We start from the raw sequence: 21601 nt of genomic DNA, 5'->3' as shown, positions 1-21601 counted from the left end.
CTTCTGCTGGTTTATTTCTGTTTTATTCCTCTATTTTACAGTGGTCTGCTGGTTTTATTCTCTATTTTACAGGGTTCTGCTGGTTTTATTTCTGTTTTATTCTCTATTTTACAGTGCTCTGCTGGTTTTATTCCTCTATTTTACAGTGCTCTGCTGGTTATATTTCTGTTTTATTCCTCTATTTGACGTGTTCTGCTGGTTTTATTTGTTTTATTCCTCTATTTTACAGTGTTCTGCTGGTTATATTTCTGTTTTATTCCTCTATTTTACAGTGCTCTGCTGGTTTTATTCTGTTTTATTCCTCTATTTGACAGTGTTCTGCTGGTTTTATTTGTTTATTCCTCTATTTTACAGTGCTCTGCTGGTTATATTTCTGTTTTGTTCCTCTAATTTTACAGTGCTCTGCTGGTTATATTTCTGTGTTTATTCCTCTATTTACAGTGCTCTGCTGGTTATATTTCTCGTTTTATTCCTCTATTTTACAGTGCTCTGCTGGTTTTATTTCTGTTTTATTCTTCTATTTTACAGTGGTCTGCTGGTTTTATTCCTCTATTTACAGTGCTCTCTGGTTATAATTTTCTGTTTTTATCTCCTCTATTTACAGTGCTCTGCTGGTTTTATTTCTGTTTCATTCCTCTATTTTTACAGTTGGTCTGCTGGTTTATATTCCTCTATTTTAAAAAGGGTTCTTGCTGGTTTTATATTTTCTGTTTTAATTCCTCTATATACAGGCTCTGCTGGTTTGTATTCCCTCTATTTTACAGTGCTCTCGCTGTGTATTATTTCTGTTTGTATTCCTCTATCTTTGGACAGTGTTCTGCTGGTTTATATTTTGTGTCTATTCCTCTATTTTACAGTGTTCTGCTGGTTATATTTCTGTTTTATTCCGCTATTTACAGTCGCTCTGCTGTGGTTTATTTCTGGTGTCTATTCCTCTATTGACAGTGTTCTAGCTGGTTTTCATTTGTTTTATTCCTCTATTTTCACAGTGCTCTGGACTGGTTATATTTCTGTTTGATTCCTCTATTTTACAGGCTGCTGGTTATATTTTTTTCCTATGCTTGATTTCTATTTTATTCCTCTATTTTACAGTAGCTCTGTGCTGGTTATATTTCTGTTTTGTTCCTCTATTTTACAGTGCTCTGCTGGTTATTATTTCTGTTTATTCTCTATTTTACAGTGGTCTGCTGGTTTTATTCTGTTTTATTCTCTATTTACAGTGCTCTGCTGGTTTTATTTCTGTTATTCTCTATACAGTGTTCTGCTTGGTTTTATTCCTCTATTTTACAGTGCTCTTGCTGTTAATATTTCTGTTTTATCCCTATTTACAGTGCTAAGCTTTTATTTCTTTATTCCTCTATTTTACAGTGTCTGCTGGTTTTATTCCTCTATTTTACAGGTTCTGCTGGTTTTTATTTCTGTTTTATTCCTCTATTTTACAGTGCTCTGCTGGTTTTATTCCTCTATTTTACAGTGCTCTGCTGGTTATATTCTTTTATTCCTCTAATTGACAGTGTTCTGCTGGTTTTATATTGTTTTATTTCCTCTATAGTTACAGTTTCTGCTGGTTTTTTCTGTTTATTCCTTATTTTACAGTGCTTCTGCTGGTTATATTTCTGTTTTATTCTCTATTTTACAGTGCTCTGCTGGTTTTTTCTGTTTTATTCCTCTATTTTACAGTGCTCTGCTGGTTATATTTCTGTTTTGTTCCTCTATTTGACAGTGTTCTGCTGGTTATATTTCTGTTTTATCCTCTATTTGACAGTGTTCTGCTGGTTTTATTGTTTATTCCTCTATTTTACAGTGTTCTGCTGGGTTTTTTCTGTTTTATTCCTCTATTTTACAGTGCTCTGCTGGTTATATTTCTGTTTTATTCCTCTATTTTACAGTGCTCTGCTGGTTATATTTCTGTTTTATTCCTCTATTTTACAGTGCTCTGCTGGTTATATTTCTGTTTTGTTCCTCTAGTCGACAGTGTTCTGCTGTTTTTTTTCTGTTTTATTCCTCTATTTTACAGTGCTCTGCTGGTTATATTTCTGTTTATTCCTCTATTTGACAGTGTTTCTGCTGGTTTTATTTGTTTTATTCCTCTATTTACAGTGCTCTGCTGGTTATATTTCTGTTTTGTTCCTCTATTTTACAGTGCTCTGCTGGTTATATTTCTGTTTTATTCCTCTATTTTACAGTGCTCTGCTGGTTATATTTCTGTTTTATTCCTCTATTTGACAGTGCTCTGCTGGTTATATTTCTGTTTTATTCCTCTATTTTACAGTGTTCTGCTGGGTTTTTTTCTGTTTTATTCCTCTATTTGACAGTGCTCTGCTGGTTATATTTCTGTTTTATTCCTCTATTTTACAGTGTTCTGCTGGGTTTATTTCTGTTTTATTCCTCTATTTTACAGTGCTCTGCTGGTTATATTTCTGTTTTATTCCTCTATTTTACAGTGCTCTGCTGGTTATATTTCTGTTTTATTCCTCTATTTTACAGTGTTCTGCTGGGTTTTTTTCTGTTTTATTCCTCTATTTGACAGTGCTCTGCTGGTTATATTTCTGTTTTATTCCTCTATTTTACAGTGTTCTGCTGGTTATATTTCTGTTTTATTCCTCTATTTTACAGTGTTCTGCTGGGTTTATTTCTGTTTTATTCCTCTATTTTACAGTGCTCTGCTGGTTATATTTCTGTTTTGTTCCTCTATTTTACAGTGCTCTGCTGGTTATATTTCTGTTTTGTTCCTCTATTTTACAGTGCTCTGCTGGTTATATTTCTGTTTTATTCCTCTATTTTACAGTGCTCTGCTGGTTATATTTCTGTTTTATTCCTCTATTTGACAGTGCTCTGCTGGTTATATTTCTGTTTTATTCCTCTATTTTACAGTGCTCTGCTGGTTTTATTTCTGTTTTATTCCTCTATTTTACAGTGCTCTGCTGGGTTTTTTCTGTTTTATTCCTCTATTTTACAGTGTTCTGTTGGGTTTTTTTCTGTTTTATTCCTCTATTTTACAGTGTTCTGCTGGTTTTATTTCTGTTTTATTCCTCTATTTTACAGTGCTCTGCTGGTTTTATTTCTGTTTTATTCTTCTATTTTACAGTGGTCTGCTGGTTTTATTCCTCTATTTTACAGTGCTCTGCTGGTTATATTTCTGTTTTATTCCTCTATTTTACAGTGCTCTGCTGGTTATATTTCTGTTTTATTCCTCTATTTGACAGTGCTCTGCTGGTTATATTTCTGTTTTATTCCTCTATTTTACAGTGCTCTGCTGGTTTTATTTCTGTTTTATTCCTCTATTTTACAGTGCTCTGCTGGGTTTTTTTCTGTTTTATTCCTCTATTTTACAGTGTTCTGTTGGGTTTTTTTCTGTTTTATTCCTCTATTTTACAGTGTTCTGCTGGTTTTATTTCTGTTTTATTCCTCTATTTTACAGTGCTCTGCTGGTTTTATTTCTGTTTTATTCTTCTATTTTACAGTGGTCTGCTGGTTTTATTCCTCTATTTTACAGTGCTCTGCTGGTTATATTTCTGTTTTATTCCTCTATTTTACAGTGCTCTGCTGGTTTTATTTCTGTTTTATTCCTCTATTTTACAGTGGTCTGCTGGTTTTATTCCTCTATTTTACAGGGTTCTGCTGGTTTTATTTCTGTTTTATTCCTCTATTTTACAGTGCTCTGCTGGTTTTATTCCTCTATTTTACAGGGTTCTGCTGGTTTTATTTCTGTTTTATTCCTCTATTTTACAGGGTTCTGCTGGTTTTATTTCTGTTGTATTCCTCTATTTTACAGTGCTCTGCTGGTTTTATTCCTCTATTTTACAGTGCTCTGCTGGTTATATTTCTGTTTTATTCCTCTATTTGACAGTGTTCTGCTGGTTTTATTTGTTTTATTCCTCTATTTTACAGTGTTCTGCTGGGTTTTTTCTGTTTTATTCCTCTATTTTACAGTGCTCTGCTGGTTATATTTCTGTTTTATTCCTCTATTTTACAGTGCTCTGCTGGTTATATTTCTGTTTTATTCCTCTATTTTACAGTGCTCTGCTGGTTATATTTCTGTTTTGTTCCTCTATTCGACAGTGTTCTGCTGGTTTTTTTCTGTTTTATTCCTCTATTTTACAGTGCTCTGCTGGTTATATTTCTGTTTTATTCCTCTATTTGACAGTGTTCTGCTGGTTTTATTTGTTTTATTCCTCTATTTTACAGTGTTCTGCTGGGTTTTTTTCTGTTTTATTCCTCTATTTTACAGTGCTCTGCTGGTTATATTTCTGTTTTATTCCTCTATTTTACAGTGCTCTGCTGGTTATATTTCTGTTTTGTTCCTCTATTTGACAGTGTTCTGCTGGTTATATTTCTGTTTTATTCCTCTATTTTACAGTGCTCTGCTGGTTATATTTCTGTTTTATTCCTCTATTTTACAGTGCTCTGCTGGTTATATTTCTGTTTTGTTCCTCTATTCGACAGTGTTCTGCTGGTTATATTTCTGTTTTATTCCTCTATTTTACAGTGCTCTGCTGGTTATATTTCTGTTTTATTCCTCTATTTGACAGTGTTCTGCTGGTTTTATTTGTTTTATTCCTCTATTTTACAGTGTTCTGCTGGGGTTTTTTCTGTTTTATTCCTCTATTTTACAGTGCTCTGCTGGTTATATTTCTGTTTTATTCCTCTATTTTACAGCGCTCTGCTGGTTCTTGTTCTCAGGGCGTCTGCGATGCTTCAGACTGATATTTTGTGTTCCCATAATAACGTGGAGGAGGAGCAGGGAGGAGGTCTGACTCGTGTATAATTAGAGTTAAATTAGAGGAAGAGCTTCAGGTTCCATCATTTACATTAAAATGACCACAAACCAGAGAGAACCTTAAAACCTCAGAGAACAAAGTGACTTTATGACTAGAGAAACTGGAGTTAAAGATCAGAAACCGGTCGGTCCTTCATCTGCAGTCACTTTACTTAAAGCAGCAACGCATGTGGTCATTTTGCAGCTTTTTGTCAGAATTTTGCCTTATTTGTGGTGAGTTTTCTTTTTCTGTAGTGATTTTGCATCCTTGTCTGCTGATATATATATTTTAAATATCTTCTTTTCCTTTTGGCTTTTCCCTTCAGGGGTCTCCACAGCGAATCAATTGCCTCCATCTAACCCTGTCTGCTGCATCCTCTTCTCTCACACCAACTACCTTCATGTCCTCTTTAACCACATCCATAAACCTCCTCTTTGGTCTTCCTCTAGGCCTCCTGCCTGGCAGTGGGAAACTCAGCATCCTTCTACCAATATATTCACTCTAATATATACATGCAAAACGTTTTTGGAGTGATTTCTTGTCCTTGTGTTTTCATTTCACATCTTTTCGTGGCTGTATTTGGTCTCTATTTGGTCATTTCCCTTTTTCTGATGATCTGGTGTTGGTTTTTACCACAACTCAGATGTGTTTTTCCTCTAAAATGTGTCTGTGTGCTGTACTGATGAAGGACGCTAGGATGCTAGCTTTCCTAACGTAGGCATGTGACTATTCTGGTATTCAGGAGTTAATGACTAGCTTAGGAATGCTATGACGAGCCCAGGAAAGCTAATGACTAGCCTTGAAATGCTATGACTAGCCTAATAATGCTAATGACTAGCCTACAAATGCTATGACTAGCCTAATAATGCTAACAACTAGCCAAGGAAATATAATAAATAGCCTCAGAAAGCTAATGATTAGCCTAGGAATGGTATGACTAGCCTAGGAAAGCTAATGACAAAATAAGGAATGCTAATGGCTAGCCTAAGAAATTTAATGACTAGCATAGGAAAGCTAATAACTAGTGAATTCATGCTAATGATTAGCCAAGGAATGCTAATTACTAACCCAGGAAGGCTAATGCCTCCTAAATGTCATGGTTCTATCTGCTGGACTGATGAAGTTCTGATGGAAAAAGTCCATTAAAAAGTGATAAATCTGGACCCACCTCTGTGGAATTCTGGAGATATTTCCAGTCTGAAGGTAGAACTTTGATCATTGATAAAGTGACTGGAGATGAAGAACCAGATGTTCTGGGGAGGTTTAATTCAGATTTAGTTCTCTATGACCTGTTAAAACATCGTCTGTCTGAGCCGTGAAGTTAAAGAGTTTCAGCAGCAGAGTAAAAATTCTCTGGTTATTTCCAGAACTTTAAAGTAGAAACAGTGAACACAAGCTGCAGTGATTCAGAAATAACTGCTGATTCTCTGGTGTTGGTTCTGCTCCAGATGGATGGTTGAGCCCAACAAATAGTCCTTAGACTGCAGAGGCCTCTGATTGGTTGGTCGCAGTCGGAGGAGCTCCGTTTGGATTGGCCTGAAACAAAAACCCACCAGAGGAAAGAAGAACAGCTGAATGAAGCTTCTACAGTAAAATCCTCCTTAGAGTGTCTCTGCTCTTAACAAGTCCAATAAAAACATCTAAATCATACAGTGGTTCTTAAAAGTGGGTCAGAACCTCACGACAGTCGGGTTCCACCACAGAACATTTCTGTCAGAACATCTCACATGGTGGATAGCGACTAGCCTGCCAGTGCTAGTTACTAACCCTACTGTATACTGGTGACTAGTCAAGAAAAGTTAGTACTTAGCCTAGGGATGCTAATAAATAGCCTGGGATGCTAGTAACTTGTCTGGACTAGCTGAGGAATTGTACTGACCAGCTCAGGAGTGCATGTCTCTGGGGCTTGGGATGCTAGTGGCAAGCTAAAAAATGCTACTTACTGGCCTTCTAGTTAATGGCTTAGGTACTGTAACTGCTAGTTTTAGAATGCTAGCAATTAGCCAAGGAAAGTTCTTCAAAAGCCTAGTAATGCTGTTATGTAGCCTTGTAAATGTTAGTGACTAGTCTGCTAGTTATTCACCGATTAAAGCTAGTCACTAGCCTTGGAATGCTAGCCACTAGTCTAGAGATGCTAATGACTATCCTTGAAATGCTAATGACTAGCCTAGAATGTTAGTTTTTTCTAACATGAGCATGTGACTAGCATTCCTATTTTAGTGTTCGGATATTAGCCTTGTTAATGGCTAACTTAGGATTGCTAATGACTACTAATGACTAGCTTAGGAATGCTAAATACTAGCCTAAGAATGCTAATGACTACTAACGACTAGACTAAGAATGCTAATGACTAGCCAAAGAATGCTAATGATAGCTTTAGAATACTAATGACTAGCTTAGGAAAGCTAATGGCTAGCTGAAAAATACTAATGACTACTAATGATTAGCCTAGGACAGCTAATGACTACCCTAGGAATGCTGATGATTAGCCTAGGAAAGCTAATGACTAGCCTAAGAATGGTAGTGACTAGCCAAGGATGCTAGCTTTCCTAGCGTAGGCATCTGACTGGCGTTACTATTCTAATGTTCAGGTACAAGAAGTGTTCAAGGCTAGCCCAGGAATGCTAATGACTAGTCTAGTCTAACATCATGACTGATCAATTCACACAGGATCAATAGACCTTTTTCCGAAACGTCATCATCGAACGTCACCGCCGGTCACCGCCCCTAGCAACTCGATACCGCCATTTTAAGAGGGGTATGCTATTGCCTTGACGGCCAGTACTTTCCCACCTTTTCCACCCGATTTGAACGACCAAAAGCAGATATGCCCAAAACCTGTGCTGTTTTTGGCTGTAGTTCTCACTCATGGAGCAACAAGAACATTTCCTTTTACAGAATTTCGACTGGAAAGGGCCAGAAAAGGACTTTATGGCTCAAAGCATTGAGGCGGATTAACAATGATGGAACCACATGGAGCCCACAGTCAAAATGGTCCTATGTTTGCAGTCAGCATTTCGTCAATGGTATGTTGTGTTTCATGAAATTATTACCCCTTAACTGATTTTCTGAAATTATTAATTAATAAGCTTAACCCTTTAAGCTTCAGTCAATTCCAGCCGTTTTCAGTACAAAAAATCGCTAATATTCTATTTTTAAATAAAAAAAATTACGAAAAATACAGGGAATATTGGATGCACATGGCGAGGTGCATTTCCTTGAAAAGACCGATTCGTGGATTTTATACCGACTTCAGGACATGTTTTGGACAAAATAGTTTACTGGCTTGTGTTGTCTGGATGTAAAAGGTTGGATTATGGCCGTTTTTTTGTCGAATCTTTTTTTCTTTGTGTAATAATAAACCCGGAAATGTGAGTCGCGCTGTGTGCGTTGAAGCCGTGTATAGAGAACGGATGGATGAATATTTGTTTTTGTCGGACAAATATGTTTTTCTCACCCGCTGTGGTAATCGCATCTGAAAGTGGTTTATACCGGCGGATTCATGAGAATCTAAGCTTTCCATCGGCGTATAGTGTTTGTATAATCGAGTTTGCAGCCGTTGGACATTCTTGAAATTCCTATGCAAATTAGTAGGTGTACCGCCGGACTGAAGCGTAAAGGGTTAACCCGTTGCGCTTCAGTTGCGCTTCAGTGTTCCGCCCGCGGTACACTTTGAAATCTGCATAAGCAATTTGCTAAATGTCTGAAACTGCAAACGCGATTATACAAACACTATATGCCGATGGAAAGCTTAGATTCTCATGAATCCGCCGGTATAAACCACTTTCAGATGTGATTACCACAGCGGGTGAGAAAAACACATTTGTCCGACAAACAACGAATATCCATCCATCCGTTCTCTATACACAGCTTCAACGTACACAGCGCGACTCACATTTCCGGGTTCATTATTACACACAGATGAAAATATTCCACAAAAAACGGCCATAATCCAACCTTGGACATCCAGACGAAACAAGCCAGTAAAATATTTTGTCCAAAACATGTCTTGAAGTCGGTATATAATCCACGAATCGGTCGTTTTCAAGGAAATGCACCTCGCGATGCGCGTCCAATATTCCCTGTATTTCTCGTCATATTTTTATTTACAAATAGAATATTAGCAATTTTTTGTACTGAAAGTGGCTGGAATTGACTGCAGCTTATGATGTCTATAATTATCTGAAATGTTGAGGGCTAGCTACTTAGCTTAGGCTAGTGCTAGCTGTGCTTCCCACAAAAAGTCAGGGGTCTTTCTACTCACACTGCTATTTTTAAACCTTCTCTCCTCCCTTTCGTTCTGCTAACTACTATGCTGTAATCAGCAGCATTGTCCTCATTATTGTTAGCACCTCATACCCTTGGGCCTAGGGTGGGTAGAGCTCATTTACAGGTATCTGACTCTTAGTTTTGATAATGCACATCTAACTAATATACATAAACTACTTCCACTTGAAATTAAAAGGTGTAATGGCTCACCCCGTTAGCTTAACATTAGCTTAGCATAGCGGAGCTGGTGTAGCCGTATCTTACAAGGCATTTATCATTCTGACATTGACCTGTATGCACAAAAACGTATAAATATAAGCATACCTCAAAGAAAACGTATGAGTCCAGGCTTTTATAAGTCTTCATCTTCTCCATTGTGTGGATGCCTGGGCTGTTGATAAGGTACTCGTAAATGGAGTGCCAATGAAGATCTGGACACGTAGTAGGGTCGTTTTCCCATGATCCCAGTGCAATTTGGTACGGACATGACTGCAAACCAACCAGTTCTATTTTTCTTTATACCGTAGCTTGGCTTTTGGCTCAAGATTTCCGAAATAATCACCAGACGTTTTTCTCCGGGTCAAAACCGCGTGGTTTCGGCGGTCAAATCACGGTTGCTAAGGACTTTGTTGCCCCCTCTTTTAATGGCAGCGTGCGTTGCTAAGGAAGGTATGGTCACGTGTCCCAGACTGTGACGTCATTGCGAAAAGGTCTGTGAATCGCATCAAGTTAGTATTTTTAAATAATTTGCTCATTGAATTCTCCACTCTATTAACATTGTCTGTTTGAAGACCAAACAGCAGTAAACATAAACTGTTAGGAGTTTATTAGCTGCTCCGCCTCCATACAGACACACTGTTAGCATGGTTGGCCACACATTAATCTGGCATTCTGAGGCTAGCAACTAGCTTTCCAAGGCTAGTCACCAGCATTCCTAGGCTAGAGAGAAGTACTGCAAGGCTAGACACTAACATTCTTAGGGTAGTCATTAGCATTCCTGGCAAAGGTACTAGCTTTTATCGGCTAATTTTCATAATTTCTAGCGTCGTCACTAGCATTCATAGGGTAGTAGCTACCTTTCCTAGGCTAGTCACCAGCATTCTGAGGCTAGCGACTAGTTTTTCTAGGCTACTCACTATTCTTTCCTAGGCTAGCAATTAGCTTTCTAGGCTAATCATTAGTGATCCTAGGCTAGCCAATAATATTCAAGATGACAGACTAGCTTTCCTAGTCCAGCCACTCACATCCTGAGCATAGCAACAGGTGTTTCTATGCTAGATGCTAGCATTATGAAGCTAGTCATAAGCATTCCTAGGCTAGTTAGAAGCACTCCTCGGCTAGACACCAACATTTTTAGGCTAGACACTAGCATTCCTGGCAAAGGGAGTAGCTTCTATGGGCTGTTAGTCATTAGCATTCCAAGGCTAGCAACTAGCTTTCTAGGCAATAATTAGCATTCCTAGGCTAGTCACAAGTATTCAAGACTAGCGTTCCTAGCATAGGGACTAGCCTTTATAGCCTAACTATGCTGCTAATAATAAATGTGAAATCGGTACATACAGTTAGTGAGTTTAAAGTCCTACAGCTCCAACAGACACACGGTAAGCTTTCTGCTTTATGATCACATTAATCCATGTAGCCGCTATAACATATTTAATATTTAATCTTATTTAGATCTGCTGGCCAGCTGCAAGTGAATCATTCCTATGCAACAACATCATTCTCCCTCATTGAGCTGTGTAGCCCTATGAGGTACAGTCAATTCCAGCCATTTTCAGTCCAAAAAATCGCTAATATTCTATTTGTAAATAAAAATATGACGAGAAATACAGGAAATATCGGACGTGCATCGCGAGGTGCATTTCCTTGAAAACGACCTATTCATGGAGTATATACCGACTTCAAGACATGTTTTGGACAAAATAGTTTACTGGCTTGTTTCGTCTGGATGTCCAAGGTTGGATTATGGCCGTTTTTTGTGGAATATTTTCATCTGTGTGTAATAATGAACCCGGAAATGTGAGTCGCGCTGTGTACGTTGAAGCCGTGTATAGAGAACGGATGGATGGATATTCGTTGTTTGTCGGACAAATGTGTTTTTCTCACCCGCTGTGGTAATCACATCTGAAAGTGGTTTATACCGGCGGATTCATGAGAATCTAAGCTTTCCATCGGCGTATAGTGTTTGTTTAATCGAGTTGGCAGTGTCGTTCTATTTCTAAAAATGCTTATGCAGATATCAAAACGGCCCGCCCATGGGCCGCTAAACCATAACGGGTGAATCAGGACCAGGATTCTGGCTAATAGAACGCTTATTTAACTGTGGCTAATGAACACAGTATGTTCAGATTACAGAACAGAAGTTCTGATGGAGGCAGCAGTGGATTAAAGCTGCATCATGTATGTTCTGGAGCATGATGGAGGCAGCAGCTCGACCTGCTGACCCACTGTGGGAGCATAGTGTTTACAGGAAGTCATATGATGTTCATCACCACACGTTACCCTCCCACAACTAGCTAGCCTGCCATAACTAGCTAGGCTGTCGTAGCTAGTTAGCCTCCCACAACTAGCTATGCTTTCATAACTCGTTAACCCTAGTTAGCCTTTCATAACGGGTTAGCTAATAGTCGCATAGCATAGGAGGATCAGTACAGTTAGCAAGGATTACCATGCTGTAGGCGAATGTGGCTAATGTTAGCATTGACGTATGAACTGTAGCATACTGCAGGATAATGTAGCTAATGTTTGCATTAGCTACAACTAACGGAGGATCCTCAGAGTTAGCATACTGTAGGCTAATGTGGCTAGCACTGGCTACAACCATAGGAGAATCCTTAGAGATAACATGCTGTTGACTAATGTTAGCATTAACTACAACTATTGGAGGATCCTTAGAGCTGGCATACTGTAGGCTAATCTTGCCAAGGCTAGCATTAGCCACAACTTTAGGAGGATCCTTAGAGTTAGCATGCTGTTGGCTAATGTGGCTAAGACTAGCATAAACTACAACTATAGGAGGATCCTTAGAGTTAGTGTGCTGTCGGCTAATGTGGCTAATATTAGCGTTGAGGCATAAACTGTAGCATGCTGTACGCTAATGTAGCTAATGTTCGCATTAGCTACAATTATAGGAGGATCCTTAGAGGTAGTATACTGTAGGCTGATGTGGCTAACGTTAGCGTTGAGGTATAAACTGTAGCATGCTGAAGGCTAATGTAGCTAATGTTAGCATTAGCTACAACTATAAGAGGCTCCTTAGAGTTAGCATACTGTAAGGTATTGTGGCTAAGGTTGGTGTTTGCTACAACTACAGGAGGATCCTAAGAGTTAGCATGCTGTAACTCTTAAATAAATAAATGAAAAGACTTACAGAGAAATAAGTGAATAAAGTTGATATTTTCACCCCAATGAACCGACTGGATGCTGCTGCAGAAATCATCAAACATCCGTCTGTTACAGAATCTGTTTAAATTACACGTTTTTATCTTTATTTACAGAAAGAAATGCTTTTAACAAACAGAAGAGACGAGAAAAGAGACGGAAACCTGAAATAAAGACAAGATGTCCTTTAAATCCACATGATTTTTAGAATTTTTGTGGTGATTTTCTGTGTTTTTGTTCTGATCATTCACTGTTTTGTTGCGATTTAGCCTCTCTTTGTGGTGATTTTGTTTCTTTGTTCGGTGATTTATCTCTTCCTGTAGTGATTTTGCATCTTTTCATGGTGATTTTGGGACTTCTTGTCATAATTTTGTCCATTTTTGTTGTGATTTTGTGTGTTTTCTTGTGATTTTTTCTATTATTTTATGGTGTTTTTGGGTCTTCATGTGGAACCAAGCCCAGGACCAAGCCCAGGACCAGGACCAGGACCAGGACCAGGACCAGGACCAGGACTAGGACCAGCTGCAGCTCTAATTGTCTCTGATCTCCCTGAAGGCAAACAGCCAGAAAGTGAAACCAGGACACAGCAAACATCTGTCCTGCTGCACGGCATCATGGGGGAACAGCGCCGCCTGGTGGCTGCAGGACTCCTGTTCAGACCACATCACAAAGCACTCTGGGTAATCTGGCTGTATTTACCATAGATATGAAGAGTAGAATCAGTCCCAAACCGCTCCCTACACACTCCCCCTCCACTACCGAGTGTCACTCCAAAAGAAGTCACACTCGCAGCTGTGGAGGGCACCTATTATTGAAGGGGGAGGGTATAAATACGATCGTCAGGAATGGGACGCCCTGTCGCCTCAATGGAAAACGGAAGACGTCATCGCCATGGTAACACAAAGACGCCTACTGTCATGGCTGTAGCGCTGTGGCACAGGTTGCAACTAACAAGGATCGCTGCTGCTTCCAGAAGACGAAAGCGTCCCACTTTTTTCACTCACATGTTTTCCAATCCTATTATCTGTCATTTCAAATCCAACAAATGAATAAATGAATTCTGTCAGTTGTGTTCAAATTTTAAGGTGTCAGGGGGTGCACAATTAAATCAAACGTCAGCAGAGAAGAAGATTTGTTTCTTTTGTTTTATCTTTTTTCACCACTCTTTGTGATGTTCTGTCAGTGTGAAAAAGGCGTGGGAGAAATAAAGGACGCATGTGGAACTTACATCGATATGTTGTTTCCTCCTCCATTTCGACGTTGCACTTCCTGAAAAAGTTGTCAAAGGCTGTGTCCGAAATGGCATACTAACGTACTACTCATACTAAGTGTGACGTCAAAATAAGTATGTAGTGCGTTCACATTGGATAGTATGAAAAGACTGAGTACGCGAGAAATACCCAGATGTATACTATTTCCGGAAAATTTTTAAGTATGCGCGGTGACCACACTAGTCATACTCAACCGCCCCATAATGCTTTGCGAGCTATCCACCGAAATGGAAGCCGATTTTTATTTTATTTTATGTGGTTAAGTAGTCATCCTAATCACCCCACAGATTTGAGAAATAGGCGTTTTCTGACCAACGTTTTAAATTTGTCAGACGCCTCACAACGTGCTACTGAATGCTAGCAGCTAGTTGTAGCAGCTCGCTTTGCATACAGAACAAGTAGTAGCTACCTCCAGTAGCCTGCAGCTACAACTGAAACGATTCGCATAATCTGGCTAATAACTGCATGAGGAGTGCCGGCTTGAAATTACCACATTAATTATGCGACTGTTTTTTAGCGTAAAATCGACCTGAAGCCGGCATTCAGCTGAGATATTTGATAGTCGTACTTCTGGTTTTTGTCGTCGGAGGTTTGAAATGCATTATGGGAAACGTAGTAGTATACTACAGTGTGAACGGTCGGCATTCTAATCATACTTATAGTACGTAGTATACAGTATATATGTAGCGGGTCCCGGCTTGGTCCCCGCCGACAGATATATAGATAATCCTGAGAATACAGGAATGAAATGAGCGAAGCAGGACAAGTGTTGCTCTTTCTCCATTCATTTGGATTATATTTATTCTTACATTCATTTTCTTAACTTTGTCACTGCAGTAAGGAGTTATCTGTCATTCTGTCCAACAACGGTAATAGCTTTACCTGAACAACATTCACTTGAATGCGCACTTTCCCCATTTCCAAGAAAAATGAATTATTAACATTTATATAAAATCAAGAATAAAACATTCCTCTTTCATCATCATGTCGTTTGTCTCTTGTCAATACATTTCTGTACAGAAAACAGCATCTCTAGCCTCTCTTTAACAGAGTATTTCTTTGTGATATCTCTACAAATTTTAAGTCTTCACTTAATAAAACAGACAGTCTTCCTTGCAGTTAAACTACTTCTACATATCTTCACCATATAAACACACAGTAACAAAATTGGCTGACTCGCAGCTTATTGTCAGAACTCATGAACTCGAACCATAAAATGGCTCACGATCTGCAAGCACGCTTTTAAACAGGGCTGCGGACCTAGCTAAACTTAACCGTCATATTTAGATGTTCTTAAATATCTGGGACAACATACCAAACACACGAACTGTCATTTTACACATCCAATATCCCACAAACGCCCAGGAGCCAAAAGAAACAAAAGAAAATAAAGTTCAAGTAAGAATTGCCGCTAGACACCATTTCCTCGACTGATAGTCACGTACCACAACACTTCGACGTCTACACAATTAACGTGCTTTTAGCTGACAAACCACACATCACCCGTAATTCATATTATCTCATAAACACATTTAGTAGCACAAAAAGGAAATAACTAACCTGAGAATACAGGAATGAAATGAGCGAAGCAGGACAAGTGTTGCTCTTTCTCCATTCATTTGGATTATGAGCTCCACTTCCTGGTCGCGACAATCCCGTACCTCTATCCGTGCTGCCACCTTGTGTCCCTTTCATGTAACAGTATGAAATTTTATATTTTTCCTGTAAGCTTTTTCTTATAATTAAACAGGATAAAATAAGTCCATTCAGTTGCAACAAATCAGAAAGTGACTACCTGAATAAAACAAAATACACATTATATCTCAAACACCTTTTGTGAGTGTCACATATACTCATTGAGAATGTAGTATGTAGTACGTTAGTATGCGATTTCGGACATAGCCAAAGTGAGCATCAATGCAGATTTGCTATTTAAGGGCTGAACAGTCCACTCTCCCTCCGCACTACGTGGTTTGGGACGGCCCTTAAAGGGGAACTTTGGTTTTTTCAACCTGGGGTCTGTTTTCATGTAATTTCATACATGTGAATGATGGAGAAATGAATTTTCGACATAGCTCCAGTATTTAGCCAGGCAGGCAGCTTAGCAGCTCAGCTAGCAGCTCAGCTAGCAGCTCAGCTAGCAGCTCAGCTAGCAGCTCAGCTAGTGAAAAGTATGGGGCAGCTGGCCCCCCCGCGTCAAAGTCCACCCTAACGTGTTTTTTCCCCACACTGACCGGCTCAGATAGTCTCAATGAGTGTCTCACAACATAGTAGAGATGAGAAGTGAATGAAAACCTCCACATTACTTGGCGATCGCTCTTTGTTGTGGTCTGTATCTAAAGCTCAGGACACTAGAAAGCAAATCTCGTTCTGAAATCACGCGATAGCTCACGCCCGGTGGGGGAAACAGTTGTTTGCCTCAGGAGACGAGGAGTGAGACGAGTGGAGCGATTTTGTGTCGGATTACAGAACAGTTAGTTTTTTTCTAAACCTGGTAAAACTAATGGGTCGTCAGTGCGCTTTTCCGAGTTATGGCAACAGAATGGTGCGCTACACTTCGCGCAGCTTTCACAGACTACCGTACTCGGAGAAGGAAACGCTAAAGTTGTGGCTAAACGTTTTACAAATGGACCCTGAAACTCCACAGAGTCTGCAGCGACCATTTTGACCGGGATGATTACTGCAGATCAAAGAGGCGAGCAAATCCCAAACACGTTTTTTTGAGGAAAAGTGCAGTTCCTAGATGGGAGACCCATGCTGCAGGCGGAGTGCAGGTACGTTATTAGCTAATGTTTTGTGTGCCTCCCAACAGCAGTTTAGTTTATATCTGTTTATCACGGTTTGTTTTGATTCTTACCGTAAGTTGGGAGGTGGAACTAATTGCAGCCGTACCTGTGTATTAGTACTAGTCAGTGCAGTGAACGTTTTCACAATCCAGCAGATCAAAAACAAAAAGTAAAGAGAAAGTAAGAAATGCAATAATGAGTTGTACAGTAATAATCTTATCATTTGGCTGTGAAAAACAATGTTTTAGGACGCTGATGGTGCTGACTGTTCACAAGCAACGGAATTTGCTGCAGTTCCACAATCCACTCCAGTAAAAAGTAGACACAGAGCAGATGAAGAACCATGTCCTAAACTGTCATCTAGCTTGAAACTTATTCTGTCAAGTCCTCATCAGACCACACCTCGCACCAAGCCTTCATTATCTGGAACATATCATGCACTACCTCCCTTACCAATCCATGGTAAGTTTAGCTGTGCTAACACCTTTTCTGAACAATTCAACTATCACCATACAACTTCAGCATTCCTGGAAAGACAGTCAGTGCATATTGTTATTGTGTGTACAACAGACTGTACCTGCACCAACTGCAGATTTGACTGTCCCTCGCACAGAAACTGAACATTTATCACATGTGAGTAGTATGGCTTTTAGTCAACTTTGTAAAAGAAAAGAAGTGTCAAGATTTTACAACTATCCTGTTTCTTCAGACTCAACAGGAAGATGCAGCAGAACCCGTTTTGATTGACATGAGCATGAGCTTCGAGGAAATGAGTATTCATGATCCAACAGACGGCAGTTTTGCACCTCTCAGCACCACCTCATCTTCTGCCTCTGCCTCAGCTAGCCCCCCTGGAGATGCACCAAAAGGATGGGCAGAGAAAAAATGTCTGGTCAATGAGTCAAAACTCATGGAACTTTTTAATAGGTGCAGCCAATGTGGGTGTGCCATCATTGAAAAGAAAGTGACAACAGGATCAAGCCAAATAAAAATAGAGTGGAACTGCCTGAATGGACACTCAGGAACAGGGCCGGCCCTAGGACTTTGGTGGCCCTAAGCAAGATTTTTTTTGTGGCCCCAAAACATGCACAGGGCAACTACCAAATCACGTGCACAGCTTGTAATTGGGTTAAAACACACATGCACATGATTAACAGCAAATATTTATTTTTTAAAAATGTATCCTTAAAACGATAGAGACAATTACCAATAAGTGTTCAAAATAATAGAAAAAAAATAAGTTAACATATTTAAACTGTAAAAGTGAATCACACACTTATTGTGGTGTGGCTCCCTCTAGTGGATGTGGCTATAAACAACAGCACAGAGTGTTTATGCCAGCGGCCGGCCCTGCTCAGGAAAGTGGACATCCTGCCCTGATAGAAGAGGGATGGCAGAAAATAATCTTTTTGTATCTGCAGCTGTTCTTTTTACCGGAGCTACATACACCACCATTGCAGAGTGGGCTGGACAACTAAATGTCCAAATTCCAAAGCCAACTCAGTTTTATGCCATTCAGTCGACTGACCTCCAGTCATCCAGCATGCATACAGAGACCAACATGAAAAAATCATGGAGCGTCTCATAACATCTGGAAAGAAAACTGAACTCTGTGGTGACACAAGATGTGATAGCCCAGGTAAAAAGTTTTCCTCTATAAAAGTGTAAGGTTTTTGTATGTCATTGTAATTTCAGAAAATAAACACTTTTTTCTCACCAGGTTATAGCAGCAAATATTCAACGAACTCATTCCAAGACAATGACACAAAAGACATTGTGCATTTTGAATTGGTTCAGGTAATTCACCAAGAAATAGTAACTAAACATAATATAACATGTTTCAAATCCAGTTTGACTGGTTGTCTAAATCTGTGGGTGTCATATATGATGACACATCGTTATGCTGTAGGGTAAAGAGGCATCCAGCTCAGTGGCAATGGAGGGGATGGGCTTCCAGAGGGGCTGAACTACTTGCTACATATGGGTGTGGATGTTGGTGTTATGACAACAGACAGGTCGCCATCTGTCAGAAAAATCATGTAGGAAACATACAGCAACATCCTCCATGAATTTGACCCGTGGCATGTCAACAAAAGTAAGAAAATGTGTGCAAACAAATACAATTTTACGTTTCATGTAATGCTGTTTACATCGTCCTGTTGGAACTATGAACAATGTGGGATGCCTCTTTGTTATTGTTGTTTCAATTAGGTGTGAAAAAGAAACTTGTGGCTGCTTCAAAGAAGACACAAAACAAAGATCTGCAACCATGGCTCAAATAACCACCTTTACTGGTCATGGAGCTCATCTAAAGGTGATCAAGAGGTAACACTGATATTTTTAGTGTCCTTTGCAGTTACAACAGATCTTTTGTCATAAATGGAAGAATAATGACTGATCAAATACTTGGTTATACTTTATCACTAAAAAGTAATTTACTTTATACTTACTGTACTTCTCTGTATTTCACTATACTTTATTCAGTTTTACCTTGATCATCTAAACTCAGCTTTTTGGACACTGTTCTGATTTTATTCGGATGTTGTGTGACGTTGGAAGCGCGCACTGCATCACATTTGTGGCGTGCATAGATGGGAGGAGGATGGTGTTGAGTTCACCTGTCATCATCCAGCCCTGACCGAGGATCAGCAGAGAAGGAAAAAAGGGCTTCATGCAGATTCATCAGCTTTCCGTGCTCTCAAAGCTTTTATTTGACAAGAATCTCCTGCGTGACTTGAGGCAGATGGCACGTTTCAAGCACACCGGTATGCTTTATTTCAAGAATAATGTATTTCATTCAAATTAAAAGATTTCTTTTACAGATACTAGGTCAAAAATGTCTGCTGCTGTGAGGACTAATACCACTGCTCTCCAGGTCACACCACAGTAACAGTAATTACTAAGCACACCACTGTACTGTTTACAATATCAACTTGTACAAATATTTCACATGTACGATAACGTGGTCTGTGGAAGTAGCAGTCAGTGTTGTTTTTGAACTTGCAACACAGGATCTCTGGAGGACTACCATGCTTCAGTGCTGAAGTACACAGCTGGAAACCATGGATCATACTGCCAACGTCAACAGACCACAGGCAAAAACAACGGAAGGTAAAGATGTAATGTGTTAATGAAGTAATTCAATTTTATGTGTAGTCTATATTGTTGTTCACTGCCTGAGAAAATATTCTGTGCTGATTATATATTCAGAGAAACATGGTGGCATTTTGAGGGGGAAGAGTTTCTGGTGTAGAAAAGCATTCTCCTAAAACCACCTGAAAAATTACTATGCATCTATGACACAGTGAACTACAGCTCATGTTTGTTTTCTTTTTGCCTTAGGAGAATGTCGACACAGATATTCATTCTGAAAACAAAGTGCAGAGTGGGTTGAAGGCCCATCTATGAACATACCACGCAGACCTTCCGTAATGAGCTCATGGAGCGTGTCTTGAAGAGAAGAGATGACACAACTGTTGTTTTCACAGAGCCTCTGCTCCGTCTCAAACCCCGCCGAACACTTCTTCGTAACATTGCTCCTGCTCCGAGGCCTACACAAGCTGATTTGCTCGCACGACATAGTTCAAGGTTCAGACCTTACTAAAGAGGATCCAATATTATGTTGAGGACATTATTCTTTATGCTGCTTTGTGTGTGTACCGGGTTGAAAATAAAGAGATTGGAAAACAGTAGTTCTAAAAATAATTTATTTTAGATGATACAGTGAAGTATAACAGAGAAATGTATGTGTGCAGAATAATTTACATGATCCCAAAGACGTCCACTGTGTCGCTGAAACCAGCATAAGTGCCAGTTGGAGAGGGGTACTTGCTTCTTATAGCCACAACAGCGCAGCTAGGCAACACTGTCCTATTCCCACGACCAAGACGCTCTCCTCTGAACGCCCACTGCAGCACCACAGGAGTCTGCATCGGCTGGAGAAGAGGACATAATCCATTTTATATGTGAAAAGTACGACAAAATAACAGTAATTGCGCACAGCAGAGACCTTTCGCAGTAAATAAAGTACACAAATGTAAATGGTCACATATAGGCTACTCAACAGATAAACAGTCATTTTCTCCCTGTGGTCATGGCCGCCTCTTCCACTTCATTTTGGGAACATGGAAGAAGGTTTCCAGCACGGCCCTGTTGATCAAGGGGGGGAAATCCTCTGACGAAGTCAGACAGCGTGTACCGTCCAGTGGGTAACCCCCCCACTCACAGCTTGCTGCAGCAAGTCCCATTCCCTGCAGCAAAGGCATTCCTGTTCTGTAGGCAGAGGTACAGCGCCCACAGAGACACCACCACTTTCCTGAGTCTCACAGCTTTTCTTCAGCTGGTTCCGTGCTCTCTGCTTGTTCACCAACTGTTTCTGTCCTCGCCCGTTCTTCAATATCTTGAAGTTCTTCGTCCGTGTATTCGGGCTCAAATAAATACGGTCGGCCATCAAAATAAAATTCAGTTTGTCCACGTCCTGCTCATCGGGCAAAAACTCAGCCATAACTTCAAAATAAATAAATAAAAAAATAAACTTCGGTAATCCGACACAAAATCGCTCCACTCGTCTCACTCCTCGTCTCCTGAGGCAAACAGCTGTTTCCCCCACCGGGCACGAGATATCGCACCATTTCGGAACCAGATCTGCTTTCTAGCGTCCTGAGATTTGGATACAGACCACAACAAAGAGCGATCGCCAGGTAATGTGGAGGTTTTTCTTCACTTCTCATCTCTAGTATGTTGTGGGACACTCATTGAGACTATCTGAGCCGGTCAGTGTGGGGAAAAAGCACGTTAGGGCGGACTTTGACGTGGGGGGGTAATTGCCTCATACTTTTCGCTAGCTGAGCTGCTAGCTGAGCTGCTAGCTGAGCTGCTAGCTGAGCTGCTAAGCTGCCTGTCTGGCTAAATACTGGAGCTATGTTGAAAATCCATTTCTCCATCACTCACATGTATGAAATTACATGGAAACAGACCCCAGGTTGAAAAAAACCAAAGTTCCCCTTTAATATGGAGGACCCTCCACGGGAACGTGCAGACAGAGGAGTAGTGTGTAGGGATAGTGTGTAGGGGGCGGTCTGGGACTGAGCTGTAGATAGTCCAGACCGCTGCAGCAGCTGGCTAAGCGACATTC

At 40.0% G+C, this 21601-nt stretch overlaps 1 protein-coding gene and 1 long non-coding RNA gene across 42 annotated transcripts in view; both read left to right on the top strand.

Moving 5' to 3' along the window:
* The window catches only part of LOC127535152 (zinc finger protein OZF-like), a 201137-nt gene that overhangs the window by 128995 nt on the left and 50541 nt on the right, over positions 1–21601 (top strand). The window lies entirely within an intron of this gene.
* LOC127535172 (uncharacterized) lies at positions 18832–20230 on the top strand. The gene is made up of 3 exons (XR_007943828.1): positions 18832–19232; positions 19479–19578; positions 19810–20230. It is a non-coding gene; the product is annotated as an uncharacterized LOC127535172 (long non-coding RNA).

The sequence above is a fragment of the Acanthochromis polyacanthus genome, chromosome 8, assembly GCF_021347895.1.
Source record: "Acanthochromis polyacanthus isolate Apoly-LR-REF ecotype Palm Island chromosome 8, KAUST_Apoly_ChrSc, whole genome shotgun sequence".
Lineage (NCBI taxonomy): Eukaryota > Metazoa > Chordata > Actinopteri > Pomacentridae > Acanthochromis > Acanthochromis polyacanthus.
This window is presented reverse-complemented; position numbering and strand designations above follow the sequence as displayed.